General features: G+C 48.5%; 1 protein-coding gene across 4 annotated transcripts in view; it reads right to left on the minus strand.

The window, feature by feature from the left end:
* LMBR1 (limb development membrane protein 1) overlaps positions 1-16,613 on the minus strand; it is a 1,168,513-nt gene that overhangs the window by 476,303 nt on the left and 675,597 nt on the right. The gene's annotated exons all lie outside the window — the stretch shown is intronic.

Consider the following 16,613-nt stretch of genomic DNA (forward strand, 5'->3'; position numbering starts at 1 on the left):
AATGTCTCAAATTCTTGAAGGGGAGGTATTATACCCTTAGTTTGTTTCCACCAACTTGGACCTTTTCTTCCCCCACCCCACATTGTGCCTTTTAAAGACTGATGGAAGCCTGCAAGTTCCCTTCTTGTAACAATGTCTCGTATCTCTCTAGGGCCATCCAGGCCCCTCAGGTCACATGGATTACTTATTTCTCTCTTTGTTTTATCCCACTAGATTGTTACAAGAAGGGAACCTGTAGGGTTCCATCAATGTCCTCTTTAGAGCTCTCCAGGCCCCTCTAGTCCTTTGGATTACTTATTTCTCTCTGTTTGTTTAACTCAACTCGCCTCCTTCCACCCTGGGCAATCCTGGTACCTTCTCTGCCTTCGGGTGTGGTCCAGCAGGGTGGCGTCTTGTCTCCTTCTCCTGCCCGTCTCAGCAGTTTTCGGTGGTCCTCGCACTGAGAGCTGAGAATTCGTTCCTCTGTTCCCTGGTCTGAGTTTTCTATCCAATTGCCCCCAGGCCAATCACAGTTGCAGCGTGGCCATGCCACTAACTAATATTGTCCGTCTCATGCCGGTCTCAGCAGTTTTTGTGCTTGCCACACTTAGAGCCGGGGATTCGTTCCTTTGTGGTCCCTGGGTCTCGCTGTCGGTTCGCCTTGTCCCCTAGAGGGTAGTCACTCCCAGTGAGGTCATATTTTCCAAGACCCCTAGAGAGGGTCTTTCTTGGTGAGCTCACCTTCCTAGCCTCACAGTGGGTGGCTCCCACTAAGAGAAAAGTGATGAATTCCCCAAATTCGTTACAATGCATATCACGATACAGGGTCAAGTGAAATACAAAATGCAAAATGCAAATGATCAGATCTTACAGGCAAGGAACTGATTGCTTGTGTGAAATGTTTAACATAAATCTATAAAACCTTTCCAAAAGTAACAGATGTGCTTGTGGGAAATATCACAAAACAGCAACTAATTACAATAGCTTGTTCTCTGGGCTGTGAATGGCTGAATAGGTTTTCAATCACATTTCAGTTCATTGAAAAAGAATTTATTTGCTGCATAAGCGCCTAACAAGCAAACAATAAATAAACTTAAGCCATTCCAGGGGCAAATGTTCAGCAAACTAAATCGTGTTTGAGGTTGTTTTAATTTGCAGCCCACAGAACACGTTTGTTTAATTTGTTACTGTTAATAATATTGAAAAAGTATTCAAAAACAGATGAGTAGATGTCATTTGGCCTTTCACCATTTGTGTTCCCTTTTTAATTTAATTTAATTTTAATTTCCATTACCCTAAATGCCCCCACTTACCTCAATGAATGCCTCACATGCAAAATCCCTACCAGACTTATCAGATCCAACACTAGCTCTCATCTACTTATTCCCTGTTTCAAGAATAAGAGAACCAGGGACGACAACTTCACGGTTGCCGCCCCCAGACTCTGGAATTCTCTCCCAGCATACATCAGCAATGAAACCTCCCATAACCAATTCAAGAAACTACTAAAAAACTGGTTATTCAACCAATTCTAATAAAGATTGCCCACGCTTACAGCTCAGGAAGTCTTCATTCTATTAAAAACAAGGAGGCGAGCATTTTGCTTTACTTTCATTATTACTGCCACGACAGCTTTTCAACTATAAATACCATCAGCAGTATCCAGTCCAGACTGGAAACATTCCCCCATTGCCTCCTTCCCGTCTGACTATATTCAGGAAGCCTTCCCTTTCCTCGCCTTCCGGAATATGATCAGCCGCCGCCAAAATACAGTCCCACAGGGTATGGGTAAACCTGGCTAGGGTACAGGTGACATTTGCCGACTTAAGTGCCATACTGCCGGACGTGAAAACTTTACGTGCCCAGGCATCAACTTTTTTATCCTCTCTATCTGGAGGGATAGTTGGATAAGCAGTTTGTTTTGAAGTAGATGCTGCCTGAATGACTAAACTCTCTGGAGTTGGATGTTTATTCAAATATTCAGGATCCGTTCCAGCTGGTCTATATTTTTTTGGAAAAGTACTATCTGCAGCAGCAATAGTCTCTGGTTTCTCCCAGTTTTTCTCCACAGTCATTTGAAGGGCCCTGTGGAAAGGGAGAACAAGATCTTTCTGCGGTCCCTTGACGATTATATCCGTCATGTCATCTTGTTAAAAAATGAGTGAAGTATTACCCCAAAATTACATGCCATCACGTTAGGGAGGTACCATAAGAGCCAAAGGATCCCTAGAGGGTTAAGAATACAATTACGACCAACATTGTGTAAGGAGAGCAAGAGCTTTGTCAAGAAATGGGAGGCTATATTAAATAAGTGTTCCCTGGACTTTATACTACTCACCATACAAGAGTTAGCCAACAATTTGGCTGACCTAAATAACGAAATTCAAGAAATAGAAAAAGAACTTGTGGCAACACTAAATAGAGAAGAAGTTGACATAATTCTGGAAGAGATTATCAGTAAGCTAGCAGACTACAAGGCAGAGCTTGAAACCAAAAAGATCCGAAAATTCAAAAGGGATACATATGACTACCTGAAGGATGAAGTTTATACTTGGATGGATAAATATGGCCCTACAATAAGAAAACCAAAAACTACAAATACCAGTGAGACATCCAGTTCAGGAACAGACACTGAAAGAGAGTCTACTAACGTAGAAGAAGAGAATCCTCCAACAACTTCAGGATATACAAGGCCCTCAGAAGCTTCGACAAGAGGAAGAACAGCTTTTTTAGAGAAAGGCAGAGCCGAACAAGAAGGGGTAAGAGAAAGACAGAGGGAAACCGAACACAAGGTTACAACAAAAGAAAACATTGTGATAAATCTATCAGCAAGGATATTGACGACTCAAGAACTACAGACACTACAAAAAGGCCTAAGCTTTGTGCCCACGTATGACAGCACCTTATTTGAGTCCAAAATTGAACTATACAAACTAATCAGAAAAATGAAGCTAAAAGTGTTTTTAGCGAACTAGAAAATGAGGAAACAGGGGACAAAGAAGAAGAAGAATTGAAAAAATTCAGGAGCAAGAGCACCTTTATCCCTGCGATTAGTGTCCCATCAGTAGACATTTTTCAAAAACAGGTAACCAGAGACTTTGAAAAAATGCATCCAAACATCACAATAAGAGCTGCAGATAAAGGTGGTGGTCTAGTTTTGTTGAACACGGTGGACTATGATGAAGAATGCGAAAGACAGCTGAGAGACATCAATACTTATGCACCACTAGAAAATGACCCAACAGCAGAAATTAAAGAAAATCTGGGGATCCTTTTAGATAAAGCAGAGGAACTTGAGTGGATAAACCATCACACGAAAAAATTCTTGACGAATTCTTACCCACGGTTACCACACTTTTATACTCTCCCAAAGGTAAACAAAGACTTAGTCAAACCGCCAGGGAGACCAATAGTTGCAGGGATAAACAGCATCCTAGAACCTCTTGCTAAATATGTGGACTACTTCCTACAACCTTTGATTAAAAAAACAAGTACATACATCCGAGACTCTACACACTTTTTGCAACACCTGAATTCAATACCATTTGACTCCCAAAACATTTGCTTTACAATTGACGTTAAGAGTCTATATACGTCAATCCCACACGATCTGGGTAACGAAGCAGTGGAATGGATACTTCTGAAGGCAGAGGAGATAAGAGCTCAAAAAGAATTCATAATGGCACTGCTGAAATTCATCAGCAACAATTCATACTTTAGATACAAAGATAATTACTACCTACAGGTGGCTGGCACAGCTATGGGGGCCACCATGGCCCCTTCGTATGCAAACTCATTCATGCACAAATTTGAAACCGAAAATGTTTTACTGAACCCACGGTGGCAACAACATCTGGGTATCTGGATAAGATAGATCGAGGATATCTTTGGGGTATGGAAAGGCAATGAACAAGAACTACTTGAATTCTTTGATTACCTAAAAGTAAGGGCACGAGAATACAGTTTACACATGAATACTCTCGTGAAAGTATACACTTTCTGGATGTACAAATCAGAATAACCGACACAGGATACCAGACCACCATCTTTCGAAAGCCTACAGATAGGAATAAACTACTTCAACGACTAAGCTTTCACCAACCAAGCCTCATCAAAAATTTACCATACAGCCAGATGCTTCGTGTAAAAAGACTAGTGAGTGATCCTGTAGAGTACGAGAAAGAAGTCAAAGAAATGGGTAAAACATTTCTGGACCGTGGATACAAGAAAGAAGAAGTGACAGCAGCAGAAATACGCATAGCAACTCAGAAAAGGGAAGATCCATCGAGAACTAAAACCAAGAAGGAAGATGAACCCCCCCCCCCCCCTAGGATTCGTATCCAAGTACTTAAGACAGAATAACCGCATTAAAACTATCATTAAAAAATACTGTCACCTGCGACCAACGTGTAGAACATTTATTCAAAGAGGTCCTAACATTTGCTTATCAGCGGAGTCATAATTTGAAAGATAAACTTGTAAAGACCAGACCAGCACAAAAGAAGAAAGCCACCAAGAGAATAGGTCCTTATCCTTGCCTTAATTGTAGCAATTGCGGCTACATCATGAAAGGAGATTCTTTGAAACATCCATATACAGGAGAGAATATAAAACTAAAAAGCTTTGGAACATGTGACTCCCAAAACATGATATATACCATAAAATGTCCCTGTGGCTTGCATTATGTCGGAAAAACTGTAAGAACGGCCAAGACAAGCTGGTACGAACACAGATCCTGTATACGCAACAACAACAAAACTTCGGCTGTGGCAAGACATTGGCATGACAAAAAAAATTACTTGGCACAGATTCGATTCGCTATACTAGAAATAGTGGAAGAGAGCCACATGAAAACTTTCAGAAAACAATGGATCAACGAGAAACTTTCTGGATAGATCGTTTGAGCTCCCTGATTCCTAAAGGAATGAACGAAGAGATTAACTTCATGTGTTTTTTGTAATCAAACTTTCATGATTGCGTATGAACTCCCATGGTAGCCATCGTAATCTGGAGCGCATACATCGATAGATGAAACGGATGTAATTTGACACTTGAAATGACATTTATTTCTAATTTAACTAATACCATTTGCTAGATTGTCTAAAACATTGTTTGGGTGAAGGTTTTCTGCTTGTCCTTTCAGACGCAAAATCCTACGTGACGTTTTATTGTAAACGTTACAGTTTTATTTTTGTATATTTACACTTGTGCCTGTTTTAATTAAGACCTATCGTTTGAAACTCGCAAATGAAGAACAAATATACTACACATAGTAAGCTAATGATAGTTAGCTTTGTACATAACCTGTAAGCATTAGCCAGGAGAGGTAGCGGTACATGGTTAGCCACAATAATGAGAGATTTAGAACAGCACAAATTATACAACACCTATTACACTTATAACATGCATTTACGCTACAATGTACACGCAGTCACAGTCAAAGTCCAAAACCAATATTAATCACACAAGAACGGCACTGACAGGTTGGTAACACACAGCGTTTCAGGAGTTGTCATGGAGACATCCCCGCCCCAGGGTAATTACCCGGGGGTGGGGCGCGAGGCGTACGTGCTCCGGCATACCTGTCGGACCTCGGCACCTCGACTCTGTCTCCAAGGCAACGTTTAAATAGAACCAAGAGACATGCGCGTGCCTGTCTCTGCAGAAGGCAGAACAACGCAGGAAGTGAAGGTAAATGTCGGAGAACATTCGGCGCTTTGATTCATACAATCACTAAAGACATGTTAGAACGGCTGTTTATTAGCCTGTTTCTTTCACAGAGACACGATTGACATATGCGTTTCACCACCCATCTGGTACACACGTGGCTGGAGCCGCGAGGGTTGCAAAATAAAAGCCTTTGGGGCTTACCAGATTTGACAGAGAGCGCATTGAAAGTGATCAGGTAGGACACTCTTCTGTCCTTAAGTTGCGTACATAGAATTTTGTAACGCTGATACTAAATGAACATTTTTGTTTTTCATTTATTTCTTCGGGCGTACCAATTGAATACTCGTGGGACAAACAAAATGGTATGTGTAAATTTGTTTATGTATTGTATACAAACCATCTAATGAACTTGTATTGACAAATGTATAACTATGCGTAGCTTGATGATGTAAATAAGAGCCTATATACAGCCCTGATGATTGGCTAAATGTATATTGATGGCAAAATATAATCGCCCAAAAGATCACATTCAGAATAAATCTAATTAGAAAAACAGGGATGTGAATAAAACATTCCTGGCCAAAACTGCACGGATCTAACTGATGCTTTAATTTTATCAGAACGTTGGATATAAAGACTTTAGGAACTTGCAGCCCTCTCTAGGGGCCAACTGAGAAGCGCCAGTTATAATAAGGCAAAGTTGCCTTGTTTTCTTTGGTTTGTGAAGTATTACCCCAACCCATATATTAAACTACCCTGGTCATAAAACCCCTGTACCCGGCATCTGCATGCCCTGCAGGATCAGGTTTGGCGACCTCTAATTCTGGGGATGTGTCAATTCCACTGGCAGAATGTAGAGTATCACTCAGGTCTCTCATTCTAGATTCCTGGTCAATAAGTTCCTCAGGAACTTGTCTTGTACCATAAGTAACTCCCAAAGGAGTAACCTCGTCTTCTTCTGAAGCAGACTCTTCATAAATTGCTGACATAGATTTGAAAAAGTCTGACCTGGGCAAAGGAGTGAATCTCCTTTCTTCCTCTTCCATCTGCTTCAAAGGAATTGGCAAATCCTTCGAAGTTGTCGAAGGGGTCTTCGAAGATGACTTCGATAATGGCGTCGAGGATGTTTTTGGCTTTGGAGTCGAAATTATCGACGCTGAGGGCGTCGACGAAGTCGAAGTCTTCGACGACTTGTGTTTCTTGCATGGCACTGGAGAAGTGCTCGACTCGACGGTTTTCCGTCGACTCGAGTTTTCTTGGATTCCTCGACGCTACCAGTCTTTGCCATGGTAGTCTTGGACTTCCCTTTGTCGTCCAATGGAGCGACTTTAGGGTTATGGCTTTTTCGAGGGTCTTTCGAGGGAGTCGGGCCGCGTTCTCGAAAACCTCCACCTTTCTGCGGAATTCTTCCCACTTACTGGGAGAATCCGATTTAGTCGGACAATGAATTTCTTCGGTCGACTCTGAAGAAGAAGATGATGATGAGGAAGATCTATGTCTCCTCTTCATTTTTTTGGATTATGACGAAGAGTGTCTCGATCTACTCCTAGATCGAGATCTGAGTGCCTATGGCGATCCAATTCCTTAGAATCAGTCGCTTTCTTGTGTCTTTTTGATGTAACCTTTTTTGAGGCCTCCCTCCCCACCGACAGTTTACCTCTCCTCTCACGAAGAGCTTTCTCGGTCATTGATTGGCAGGACCCGCAGTCGTCGGTTCGGTAACTGGAACCGAGACACCAGAGACAAATCCAGTGGGGATCAGTGATCGACATCTTAGAACCACAATCTGCACACTTCTTGAACCCAGTCCTGGGTGTCGAAGGCGTTGAAGATGAAATTTTCTTCACAGAAAATAGAAGCGCGCCGTTCTCGATAGCGAAGCGATCGGAAAAACGGAACTGTAGCAACGGGAGTGGCTCAAGCTATTTATACCATCGGTGATGTCGACAGAGTACGGAGTCCGTCGAGGTACAATCGACGCCACGACCTCGAGCACAGCGCCCTCTGCCGAGAATTATTTTTCCGAAGCAGCAAAGCTGGAGATAACGAATTATCACAAGATGAGGAATACGTGGGAGGACACAATCCATTCGAAATATCCCTCTCTAGCGCTTCGCGTTGTGTTGTACCCAACGTAGGCAGGCCTATTTAATCTAGTGTGCCCAGTATATCCTCTTGGGACACTTGGTGTTCGTGGCTGTACAGGTGGGAGTACAATTCCATGAAGGTGTCATTAATCGCTTGTTGCAATTTATGCATTGTTCCTGCCCCATCCCCAAGTTCTGTGGTCAAGTATCTCGGGTGTTCCCTCCTGCACAGCCACGCCAGCAGCCTGCCTGGCCTGTCCCCTTCAGCATGTGCTCTGGTGGTTTTGACAGTGTGGTCAAATTTTGACAGTCTCCCCCAGGCTTCCTGACAGTTGCGGCTTACTTCTGCTAATCTAAGCTCCTCTACTCGGTTCCCGGGTGCATGTGCTTCTATTTGTCCAATATCTTCTTCCCACTTCCAACTCCACCCTTAGTGTTTTTCTAATGCCACCCGCACTAGCGATAACCTCCCCTCGCACCACCACTTTCATTGCCTCCCACACTGTACTCCATTCCTTAACTCTACCCAAATTTTCTTTAATGAATTCCTCTAATTTTCTCTATAAGTCTTCCCTAAAAGCCTGGTCTGTCAAGGCATCTGTAGGCATATGCCACAGTGGTATGGGGGGCGGGCGGGGGGGGGGGGGGTTGTGGACCTAGCATCTTCCATTCCAGTGTTAATGGCGAATGGTCTGAGATCGACCTGCCTAGATATTGTACTGATTCCACATGCGTCAGGTAAGCTTTTGCCATAAATAAATAGTCGATCCTGCTATACAGGCCATGGGGCGAAGAGAAATAAGAGTACCCTCTGTCATCTATGTGCAGCTCCCTCCTTTGGCTCGTGGTTGATGGCGTCAGTGAAAGTGCGCCCTCCCTGGCAGCCGAGGAGCCCGACCATTCGGTGATCCCGGTGCCCGCGGACTCGCGGTGCTCAGCCTTCTGTTGGGCCCCCGTCGCCGGAGGGCCCTCAAAGGACTTAGAAGAACGCTCTGACTTCTTCTTCTCACCTAGAGCTGGGCTCTTTCCTTCCAGCCAGTTGGTGAGGCAGATCCGTCGATCCCTCATGGTCCGCTCTGACATGTTCTTGCAAAACGCACATTCCTTCTCCATGTGCGTTTTGTCTTTGTGAAGGCAGTAGAGGCATCTAAATGCTTGTCCTCCTTGAACACATTCTGCAATCGGCATCCAGGGCAGTTCCTGAACAGCTTGGATCCGGGTGTCGAGCTTCCCTTGTCCTGGGCCAGGTCGATGGGGTAGGCCTCAAGGCCTTCTGGACTCCAAGAAGTGTACTCGACGAAAACCTCGCCCTTGAGGGGCATAGAAAATTCCAAAACGGGTCCCCGTTGATCGGAAGTAGAAACGGTTGAGTTTGAGGCTCGATTGACCGAAAACTGAGATTAAACTCTTTGAAAAAATGGCAAAACGCAGTAAAAGCTCGAGAGCTATAGTACGAGGACTCCCAAAACTTGAACGTGCGGTAGAAATCTGAGGATGGCTGCCAGGGGAGGGGCTTAGGGAGAGGGCAGTCATTGGCTGGGGGCAGTATGACCCAGAGACCAGTGATTGGTTACTACTAAGAAATACAGATCAGAAACAAAACTGATACTGATTTTTCTTTTTACCGAGGATTCCCAGCCTGACGACCGGGAATATTCATGAGCATGTCAATCCATGCCAGACCCCATGCTGGAGAATATAAATAATCTCAGAGCAGCGATCTCCTCCAGTACTTGGTTCTCTTTGTTTCCAGACTCCGGAACAGATTGCTCTTTCTGTGCCGCTGTGTTGCCCTGTGGCTGTTCACAGGATTTGGTTGCATTGAAGGAGTCCTTGATTGTACATTCCCTTTTCCCTTTAGGTGGGGGCATTTCTCCCTTTACCAGTGCGGGAGCAGGCTTATTGGTTGTAGTCAGCAGGGCAGCGCCTCGGCCCAATGGTGGGACTAAATCGGGACACAACCAGGCATTTCGTTACCGCTTGTTGGGTTGCCTTTGCAGTGGTCCGGAGTCGTTCTTGTGAGACCCGTAATGTTTCCCACACTTGCTTCAAGGTCTTTAACGCCTCTTGGGTATGGTTTTTGCAGTGTATGGGCCCCAAAAAAAATTAGTTGAACAGGGTGACCTGTCTAGTGCTTCTAGTGTTAAGGGCTACCTTTACCGACTTCCTGGATGCCAGCGTTGCGCTGTAAGCATAGGTCGTGAGGCCTCACTCAACTAGTGGGTTTGCAGTTTCGCACCAATACATATGGTCAGTGAGTGGTTGTCTCCTGCACAGGCTTCGTATAGATCACCCAACCATTTCACCCTCACTTTCTGTCTCAGTAGCTTATGATTAGGAGGGTCTAGGGGTGCGGCCCTACATTCCTTCCTTCAAGTATTGTTCAGTTATCGGGCTGCACTGCGACGTGGTGCCCTTGAGTCTGCTATATTCCCGCCATGGGCATTGCAGCCGCCTGCGCTGCAGCCTCGATAGTGGTTACAAGGCTGTGTTTGCTCAAGAACACTGTAGTGACCTCACTGGTTAGCAAGCGACTTCTAGGAGTATGCACCGGCCATTGGCTTCCCAAGTCTGGCTGGTTTCACATCCTCTGCCAACTCGCACTGCCCGGAGGTTGCTGCTTAGTTGGGCTGCATCGCTGCGAGAGGTTCCAGTTCTCAGGTGTGTTGTGGAGACCGCCCTGCTCTTTAGTCCGTTTCCAGATGTGGCGGGGGTGCGGTCTCTTTTTGCCCTCCAGTTGTCTGCTCCAGCCCTTTCCTGCGCGGATAGCGCGACTTTCTCAGTACACAGAGTGCCCCCAGTTCGTATGGTTCACCAACAACGCAATTCAGCCAGCGCTGCAGCCTCGTTATGCTCTGTGTAACTCTGCAGCCTGCCTCTCAGGCAGTCCCCAATCCTGGTGTTGCATCCGCTTGACGATTTTGCCATCTCAGGTGGTTACCTGCCCCATGCTGTACTTTTCAACCAGGACCTCCTAGTTCACAGTGGGGTAACTCCCTTCAGTGTTCGCCATCAGCATGTAAATTTGCTTAGTCCTCTTGTGCCTACCACGGTGTGATCTGCGTGCGCTGGTGCGCTGGGTTAGCTATGCAGGTGCTTGTTGGGGAGATTTAAAAAGAGTGTCAGGCACGTATCCCACATTGGCAGTAGCAGTAGTGGCGCAGATCATTAACCCTGCGTGCAGTGCCTATGTGCCCACCTGTGTCGCCTGGCGTTCTTTGGTTGTGAGGTCCGCTTCGGGCTTCCTCACGCTTCAGGATCCGTGGGGGCACGTTGCTATGCTGGGCTGGCGGTGCCTCTATTCTTGCTGCCTACCGTGTCCAGAGATGTCACGGGTTGTGGGGCTCTGATGTCAGTGAACCTCCCGGGCTGCTCCGTGGCGTAGGTCTTCTGGTTGCAGGAGTGTGATGGCGCTGCACCAGTTGCTCCCGCAGTGCATGCCCCACCGTCCGCAGTGGGCTCGCAGGGCTCCTAGTCTCCTTCACTCCGTTGTATGTCACCTGTGCAGCTTCGTCCAGTCTCACAGCCTAACTTGTGTGCTCGGGCATGCTCCGGTGCCCCGTGTGCACTATCCGCTCGTTGGGGTTTCACGTCGCTGCTTCGGAGATTCCATTTGTGTATTTGCAGGGTCCACCCACTCTAGCGCTCACCGCAGCCCAGCAGCTGCAGCTTTCCAAGTGTCTGCAGCTGTCCGCAGCCGCTGACCTTCAGCCGAGCCCGCCTCTTCTTTTCGATCCTGGCGGCCAGGTCGCGGCAGCCTCACCTACCCCCTCCGGGCTCCTCGCAGGCCCCAGCCGGCGGGTGCAGTGTTCCGTTCATCTTGCCTCCCGCTGCCAGGTTCTGTATTATTCGTCGCCCTTCGTTGCCTCAGTGGAACTGCAGCGCTGCACCGCTTATCAGTGTGGAAATGGTCCGGTGCGTTCCCTGCGGCTCTTAGGCACAGCAGGTCTTCGTGCTGGACGCGGCCCCTCCTCTTCCTCAGCACAGGGCTACCGCGTCAGCCGGCAACATGCCCGCACAGGGTCGTGCTTTCACAGGCCTCTTTCGCGACTGTGCAGCTCCGATTTCTGCCAATATTGCACTGCACGGCTGGGGAATCGGCTCACACGTTGTTAGGGGGTTTAGTGTCTCGCTGCTCACCTCCCACCGTTAACACAGAGGTTCGTAAGAAGGATCTTGATGGGAGCTCTATCCCAGCACGTCCTCACTCCATGAGCTCAGGCCACGCCCTACTGTCCACTGTGGTGCCCAATTTAGGAGCTCTCTCCCTCTATCCAGGTGTCCCACATCTAGGTGTTACTGCACTTACTGCTGTGCCCCCATTTTAGGCACCTTTTCCCTCCTTCCAGGTGGACCAATTCTAGGTGTTACTGCATTTATTGTTGTGGGCTTCCATTTTGGGCCCTTCTCCCTCTATCCAGGTGTCCCGAATCTAGGTGTTCTGCATTTAGAGTTGTGCCCCCATTTGTAGAGTTTTCTCCTCCTTTCCTGGTATCCCAAGTCTGGGTGTTGCTGCATTCGCTGTTGTGCTCCATTTTGGGCTCTTTCTCCTCTCTTCAGGTTCCCCAGGTGTGGGTACTGCTACATCTGTCGTCGTACTCCCATTTTAGGTGTTCCCTTCATGTATCCAGGTAACCAGGTACATCTACTCAAACAGTTACACTTCTTGATGCTGTGTCTAATTTAACTGCTTATACTGCCGCTGCTCCCTCAAATCTGGGCGTCTTTGTCCACTGATCAGACTCCCTCAAATCTAGCCTTCCCATCTACAGTTGTATTGCAACTACAGCCACCCCAGTGCCTCCAACCCACCCACCTCCAGCCATACTCTTACACGACCATGGCAATCAGCACACACTCAAGCCAGTCACACGGACAACCTAAATCTCTACCCCCACGCCCTCTTCCCGTACATCACTACCGCACTCACCCAGACTCGCTCACGCACACTTCCACTCACCACACACCTCCCCATCCACATCCACATACAAGAGCAGCTCTCAAGCACATCAGAATACACCACACCTGCCCTCTGCCAATCACCCTCGCACACTCCTTTGCACACCCAAAACCACACTCAGCCAGAATCATGCACACTCGCACTGCCTCCCACCACACACACCCCTACTCACTTACACAAGGAGATCTCAGACTTTCCAGAACACACCCCATCCGCCCTTCATACTTCACCTCGCACTCTTTCCCAGTACCACACACATGAGAATCCCTCACATACACACCACCTTTCGCCGTGTACTACCCTATTCTCCAACACACAGAGCTCTCAGACACTCCCAATTACACCTCACCCCGGCCTACATGCTTCACCCTCACACCCTCATTCCTGAACTCACACCCCACCCCTCCCCACCCCACATAACCTCTTCACCTTTGACCCCTCCACACAAACCCCACACACATACCGACCCACCACCACTCACCACACACCATCCAACTCTGACCACAGGAGCTCTCTGGCTCACCATGAGTCCTCCACTGCATACCCCCACTCCGAACTACCGCTGCTGACCCTCCCCCTGTCCAACTCCAAACGCCCTTTCCCACCCTCCCTCCCAAGAACCCACAGCCTCACACATCCTCCCCAGTGCCGACCAACCAACTCTCAGACCAGAGGGGCCCAGTAACAACTGACCCCTGCACCGCTCTCATCATCCCCTGCTAAAACCATGATCTTCCCCTCGCCACTTCCCCAGGCGGAAGGCCTTCACCCTCCCAAAGCATCCCACTGCCCAGTATCCAGCTATCAGAACAGGCGCTCCAAAAAATCTTGCCCCACAGCCAGCTCAAACCTTGCACCTGCCTTCAGAAAAACACCCTGCACCTCTCCCACTGCGGCCCTGTCCCTCGCCCCCACAGCTTCAAACCCAGGGACTACCAAACAGCAGCCTTAACCTCTCTCTCACACAAGGGGAGGCACCTCACGGCCTAACCACCCGGCCTGTCCGCCCGCAACCACCACCCAGACACACACACACACACACACCCACCCCCACACACACACACACACAGGTGAGGCATGAAGAGTTGATGGTGAGGGGCATCATCTACCTCCAAGTCTTGGGCGTTGGTGTGCTGAAGGAGCGTGCATGAGGGTGGAGGAGTCTGTGGGGACAGGGGTTAAGGCAATGGTTCGGGAAATGGCAGGGTGTGCCCAGCTCAGTGACAGGAAGGGGTGGCCGGGCTAGGCCTTCTGGAGGTGGTCGGAGTGATGGAGAGGGTGGTAGGTTGGTGGGCAATGCTTCCCGGGAACGGTGTGGTCGGGGTGAGGGAGGTGGAGGCAACAGAGTTGGTGGAGGGGTTTGGCCTAAACAGGGGAGGGGTTGGGTGTACGCTATCACAGCACTCCTGGGATTCCCTCTCCTTCAACCCTCATCCCCTGCCCTTCTCGCATCCCCCCTGCACCATTCCGTAACACCTTGCCAGACACCTCTGAACGACTCACCACTATACCTCAACCCACCAAGCCTTTCGCCACCAACCAATGCGCCAATTCCATGCCACTACTCGAAGGCCGGCGACGGTCCGCCCTCTATTCCTGGTCCCTAACCACCCACAACCCTCTACACACCCAAAACAATATTCCCCCTGACCACCTGAGTCCGTCCTATTACACTACCCAACCCAATCGACCCTCTCCCCGCTACCAACACCATCCTACCGGCGACTCCGACCATCTCAGCCCTGCCAACCCAGGATACCCAGGAAACCACTGCCTCCACTACCTCTCACAAAGTCACCTGCCTCCTCTTCAATGCCCACTCTGTAGCCAAGAACAAACAGAGCAGCTATGATTTCCTAACCTCCGAGAACCCTGATCTCATCTTCATCACTGAAACCTGGTTCTCGAATGAGCTCAAACCTATTGCTCACAAAGCATTTGCACCCGACTACTCACTCATCACCCACAACAGACCTCTAGAGGAGGTGGATTAGCCATCGTCCACAGACCTCACATCTCTATTGCCTCCACTGAAAAACTCAAAATAACTATGAATCCCTGCTAGTCAAACTCTCTCCCTTGCCTACTCCCTCGCACAGGGTCTACAGGCCCCCCTGCTACGACAGACATTTTGCCAATAGCCTATGTGACTCACTAGCAGCCATTCTAGTTAAGCACCCGACACTCACCCTACTGGGAAACTAACATCTGGTTCCAAAGCTCCCCACCCCCCCTCACAACTCCATGGCTTTATCCCTGGTTGTTAGGAAAGATTTCATAATTGTAGGTAATTTTCCTTCCATGTGGCAACCCCAAAACTTTTTACTGTTTTACACCCTGATGTAGACTTTGCCAGAGAAGCGCAGCCTTCTGCCGCACTCCTCTGTGCTTTTGCTCAATTCTTCTGGGGAAACTGACGTGCCCTTAAAACAGTCAGTACTGGGAGACTTTGTTTCCCTTAGTCCTATCCTCATGTTGCAGCTTTTCAGCAACATGAAACACGAGTGCACCGTAACTTACATTACCGCGCTCTTGGGTCTCTAGTCATTCCAAAGGCCCTAGAAACTCTCGCTGGACTCATTATGAAATGTGCAAGTGTGTCACTGACGGGACTGGTGGCAGCTATCGTTTCTTTGTGTTTTGAACCCCTTTTTGCCATGTTAACAGCGCTTCCCGCATTTGGCCCAAATGGGTGGCCTGGCCTCCAAAATGGCCATGCCACGAGGTTCTTTGTCCTGTCCGCTGACCGTCTTGCCCCTTCACCTCCACCCAGGTCGAGCCGACCCAGGGCAGTCCTTATTTGGTCATGCAATTTCCCACGAAACACAGCGCTTTCACTGGCTTCTGCATGCCTTGTGTTTGCCTCCAGGAGGTGGGCTGGGATGTCTGTTCCCAATACACATCCTGGGTGCCAGAGAGTCTAGAGTGTCTAGAATGCCTGGGACCACCGTGGTCCATGATAGGTCCACGTATAGTGCGAGTGTTTTACGAGCAGATCTCCCATTGGGCTCTCTCTGTTTTGGCCCGAAGGGAACTCTGGATAAGAGGAGGCTGAAAACCCCACTACCATGTCGATCTCCTGAGTTCTCACGTACGAAGGATAAGGAGCCAAGTATCCTGCAATTAAGAAGCTGAGTCGAGGAATCGCTGGTGATCCGCTGAAGGTTTGGCACCCTGCACTGCTGTCGTCCTGCGAGACCACTCGGCCTCTGATCATACGAGAAGGTCTGCAAAGGCGATTCGACCCTTTAGAATAGTGGGAACAACTATTCTCGGCATCTTCATCAAATCCTGTACGTAAGCCTTCAGAGGCGTCCCTGGGCCATCCAGTGGACTGAACAGCCTACACAGGAAACTTGCTCTGTCACCTCCGTCTGGCTACTGCTAAATTCCGAGTCCTCGACACTCACACGATTCGTACACTTGGCGTTCCCAGATCTGAAGTGAGACGTGTGCTTTGGGACCGGAATACCCGCGGTTGCCGAGTTGCCCTGCTGTGGTAACAATCTGTGCGTGTTTGCTGCATTTGGGACACCCTCGACCCTGACTCCTGCTGTCGTGGAATCTACACAGCGTCGAGACATCCTGCTGATCGCATCTGAACCTGCCAGTACCGAAACTGAACCAGAGAAGCCTGGGTCTGCCTGCATCGGGGACCGGTGAGTAGTCAAAACCCTAACCGGTCGCCCTCCTGCAGCCTGTGGCTTTCCACCGCTGTTGTAAACAGCAAACCCTCTTCTTCACTCACGCCCTGCTTCTGCCCACAAGTGGAGGCCGTTCTTGAGTAGCGGGGATCTGTTCATCATCGTTTTGTTCACCTCAACTTCCCGATTACCCTGAAGAGACTTCCCTTTGCCCGTTGGCACCCGCGTGTGCAGGTACTTTTGGAGCACAAGGCTCCACTCTTCGTAGGGCTT

This window comes from Ambystoma mexicanum, chromosome 2q, assembly GCF_040938575.1.
Source record: "Ambystoma mexicanum isolate Mex_15411 chromosome 2q, UKY_AmexF1_1, whole genome shotgun sequence".
Taxonomy (NCBI): Eukaryota; Metazoa; Chordata; class Amphibia; order Caudata; family Ambystomatidae; genus Ambystoma; species Ambystoma mexicanum.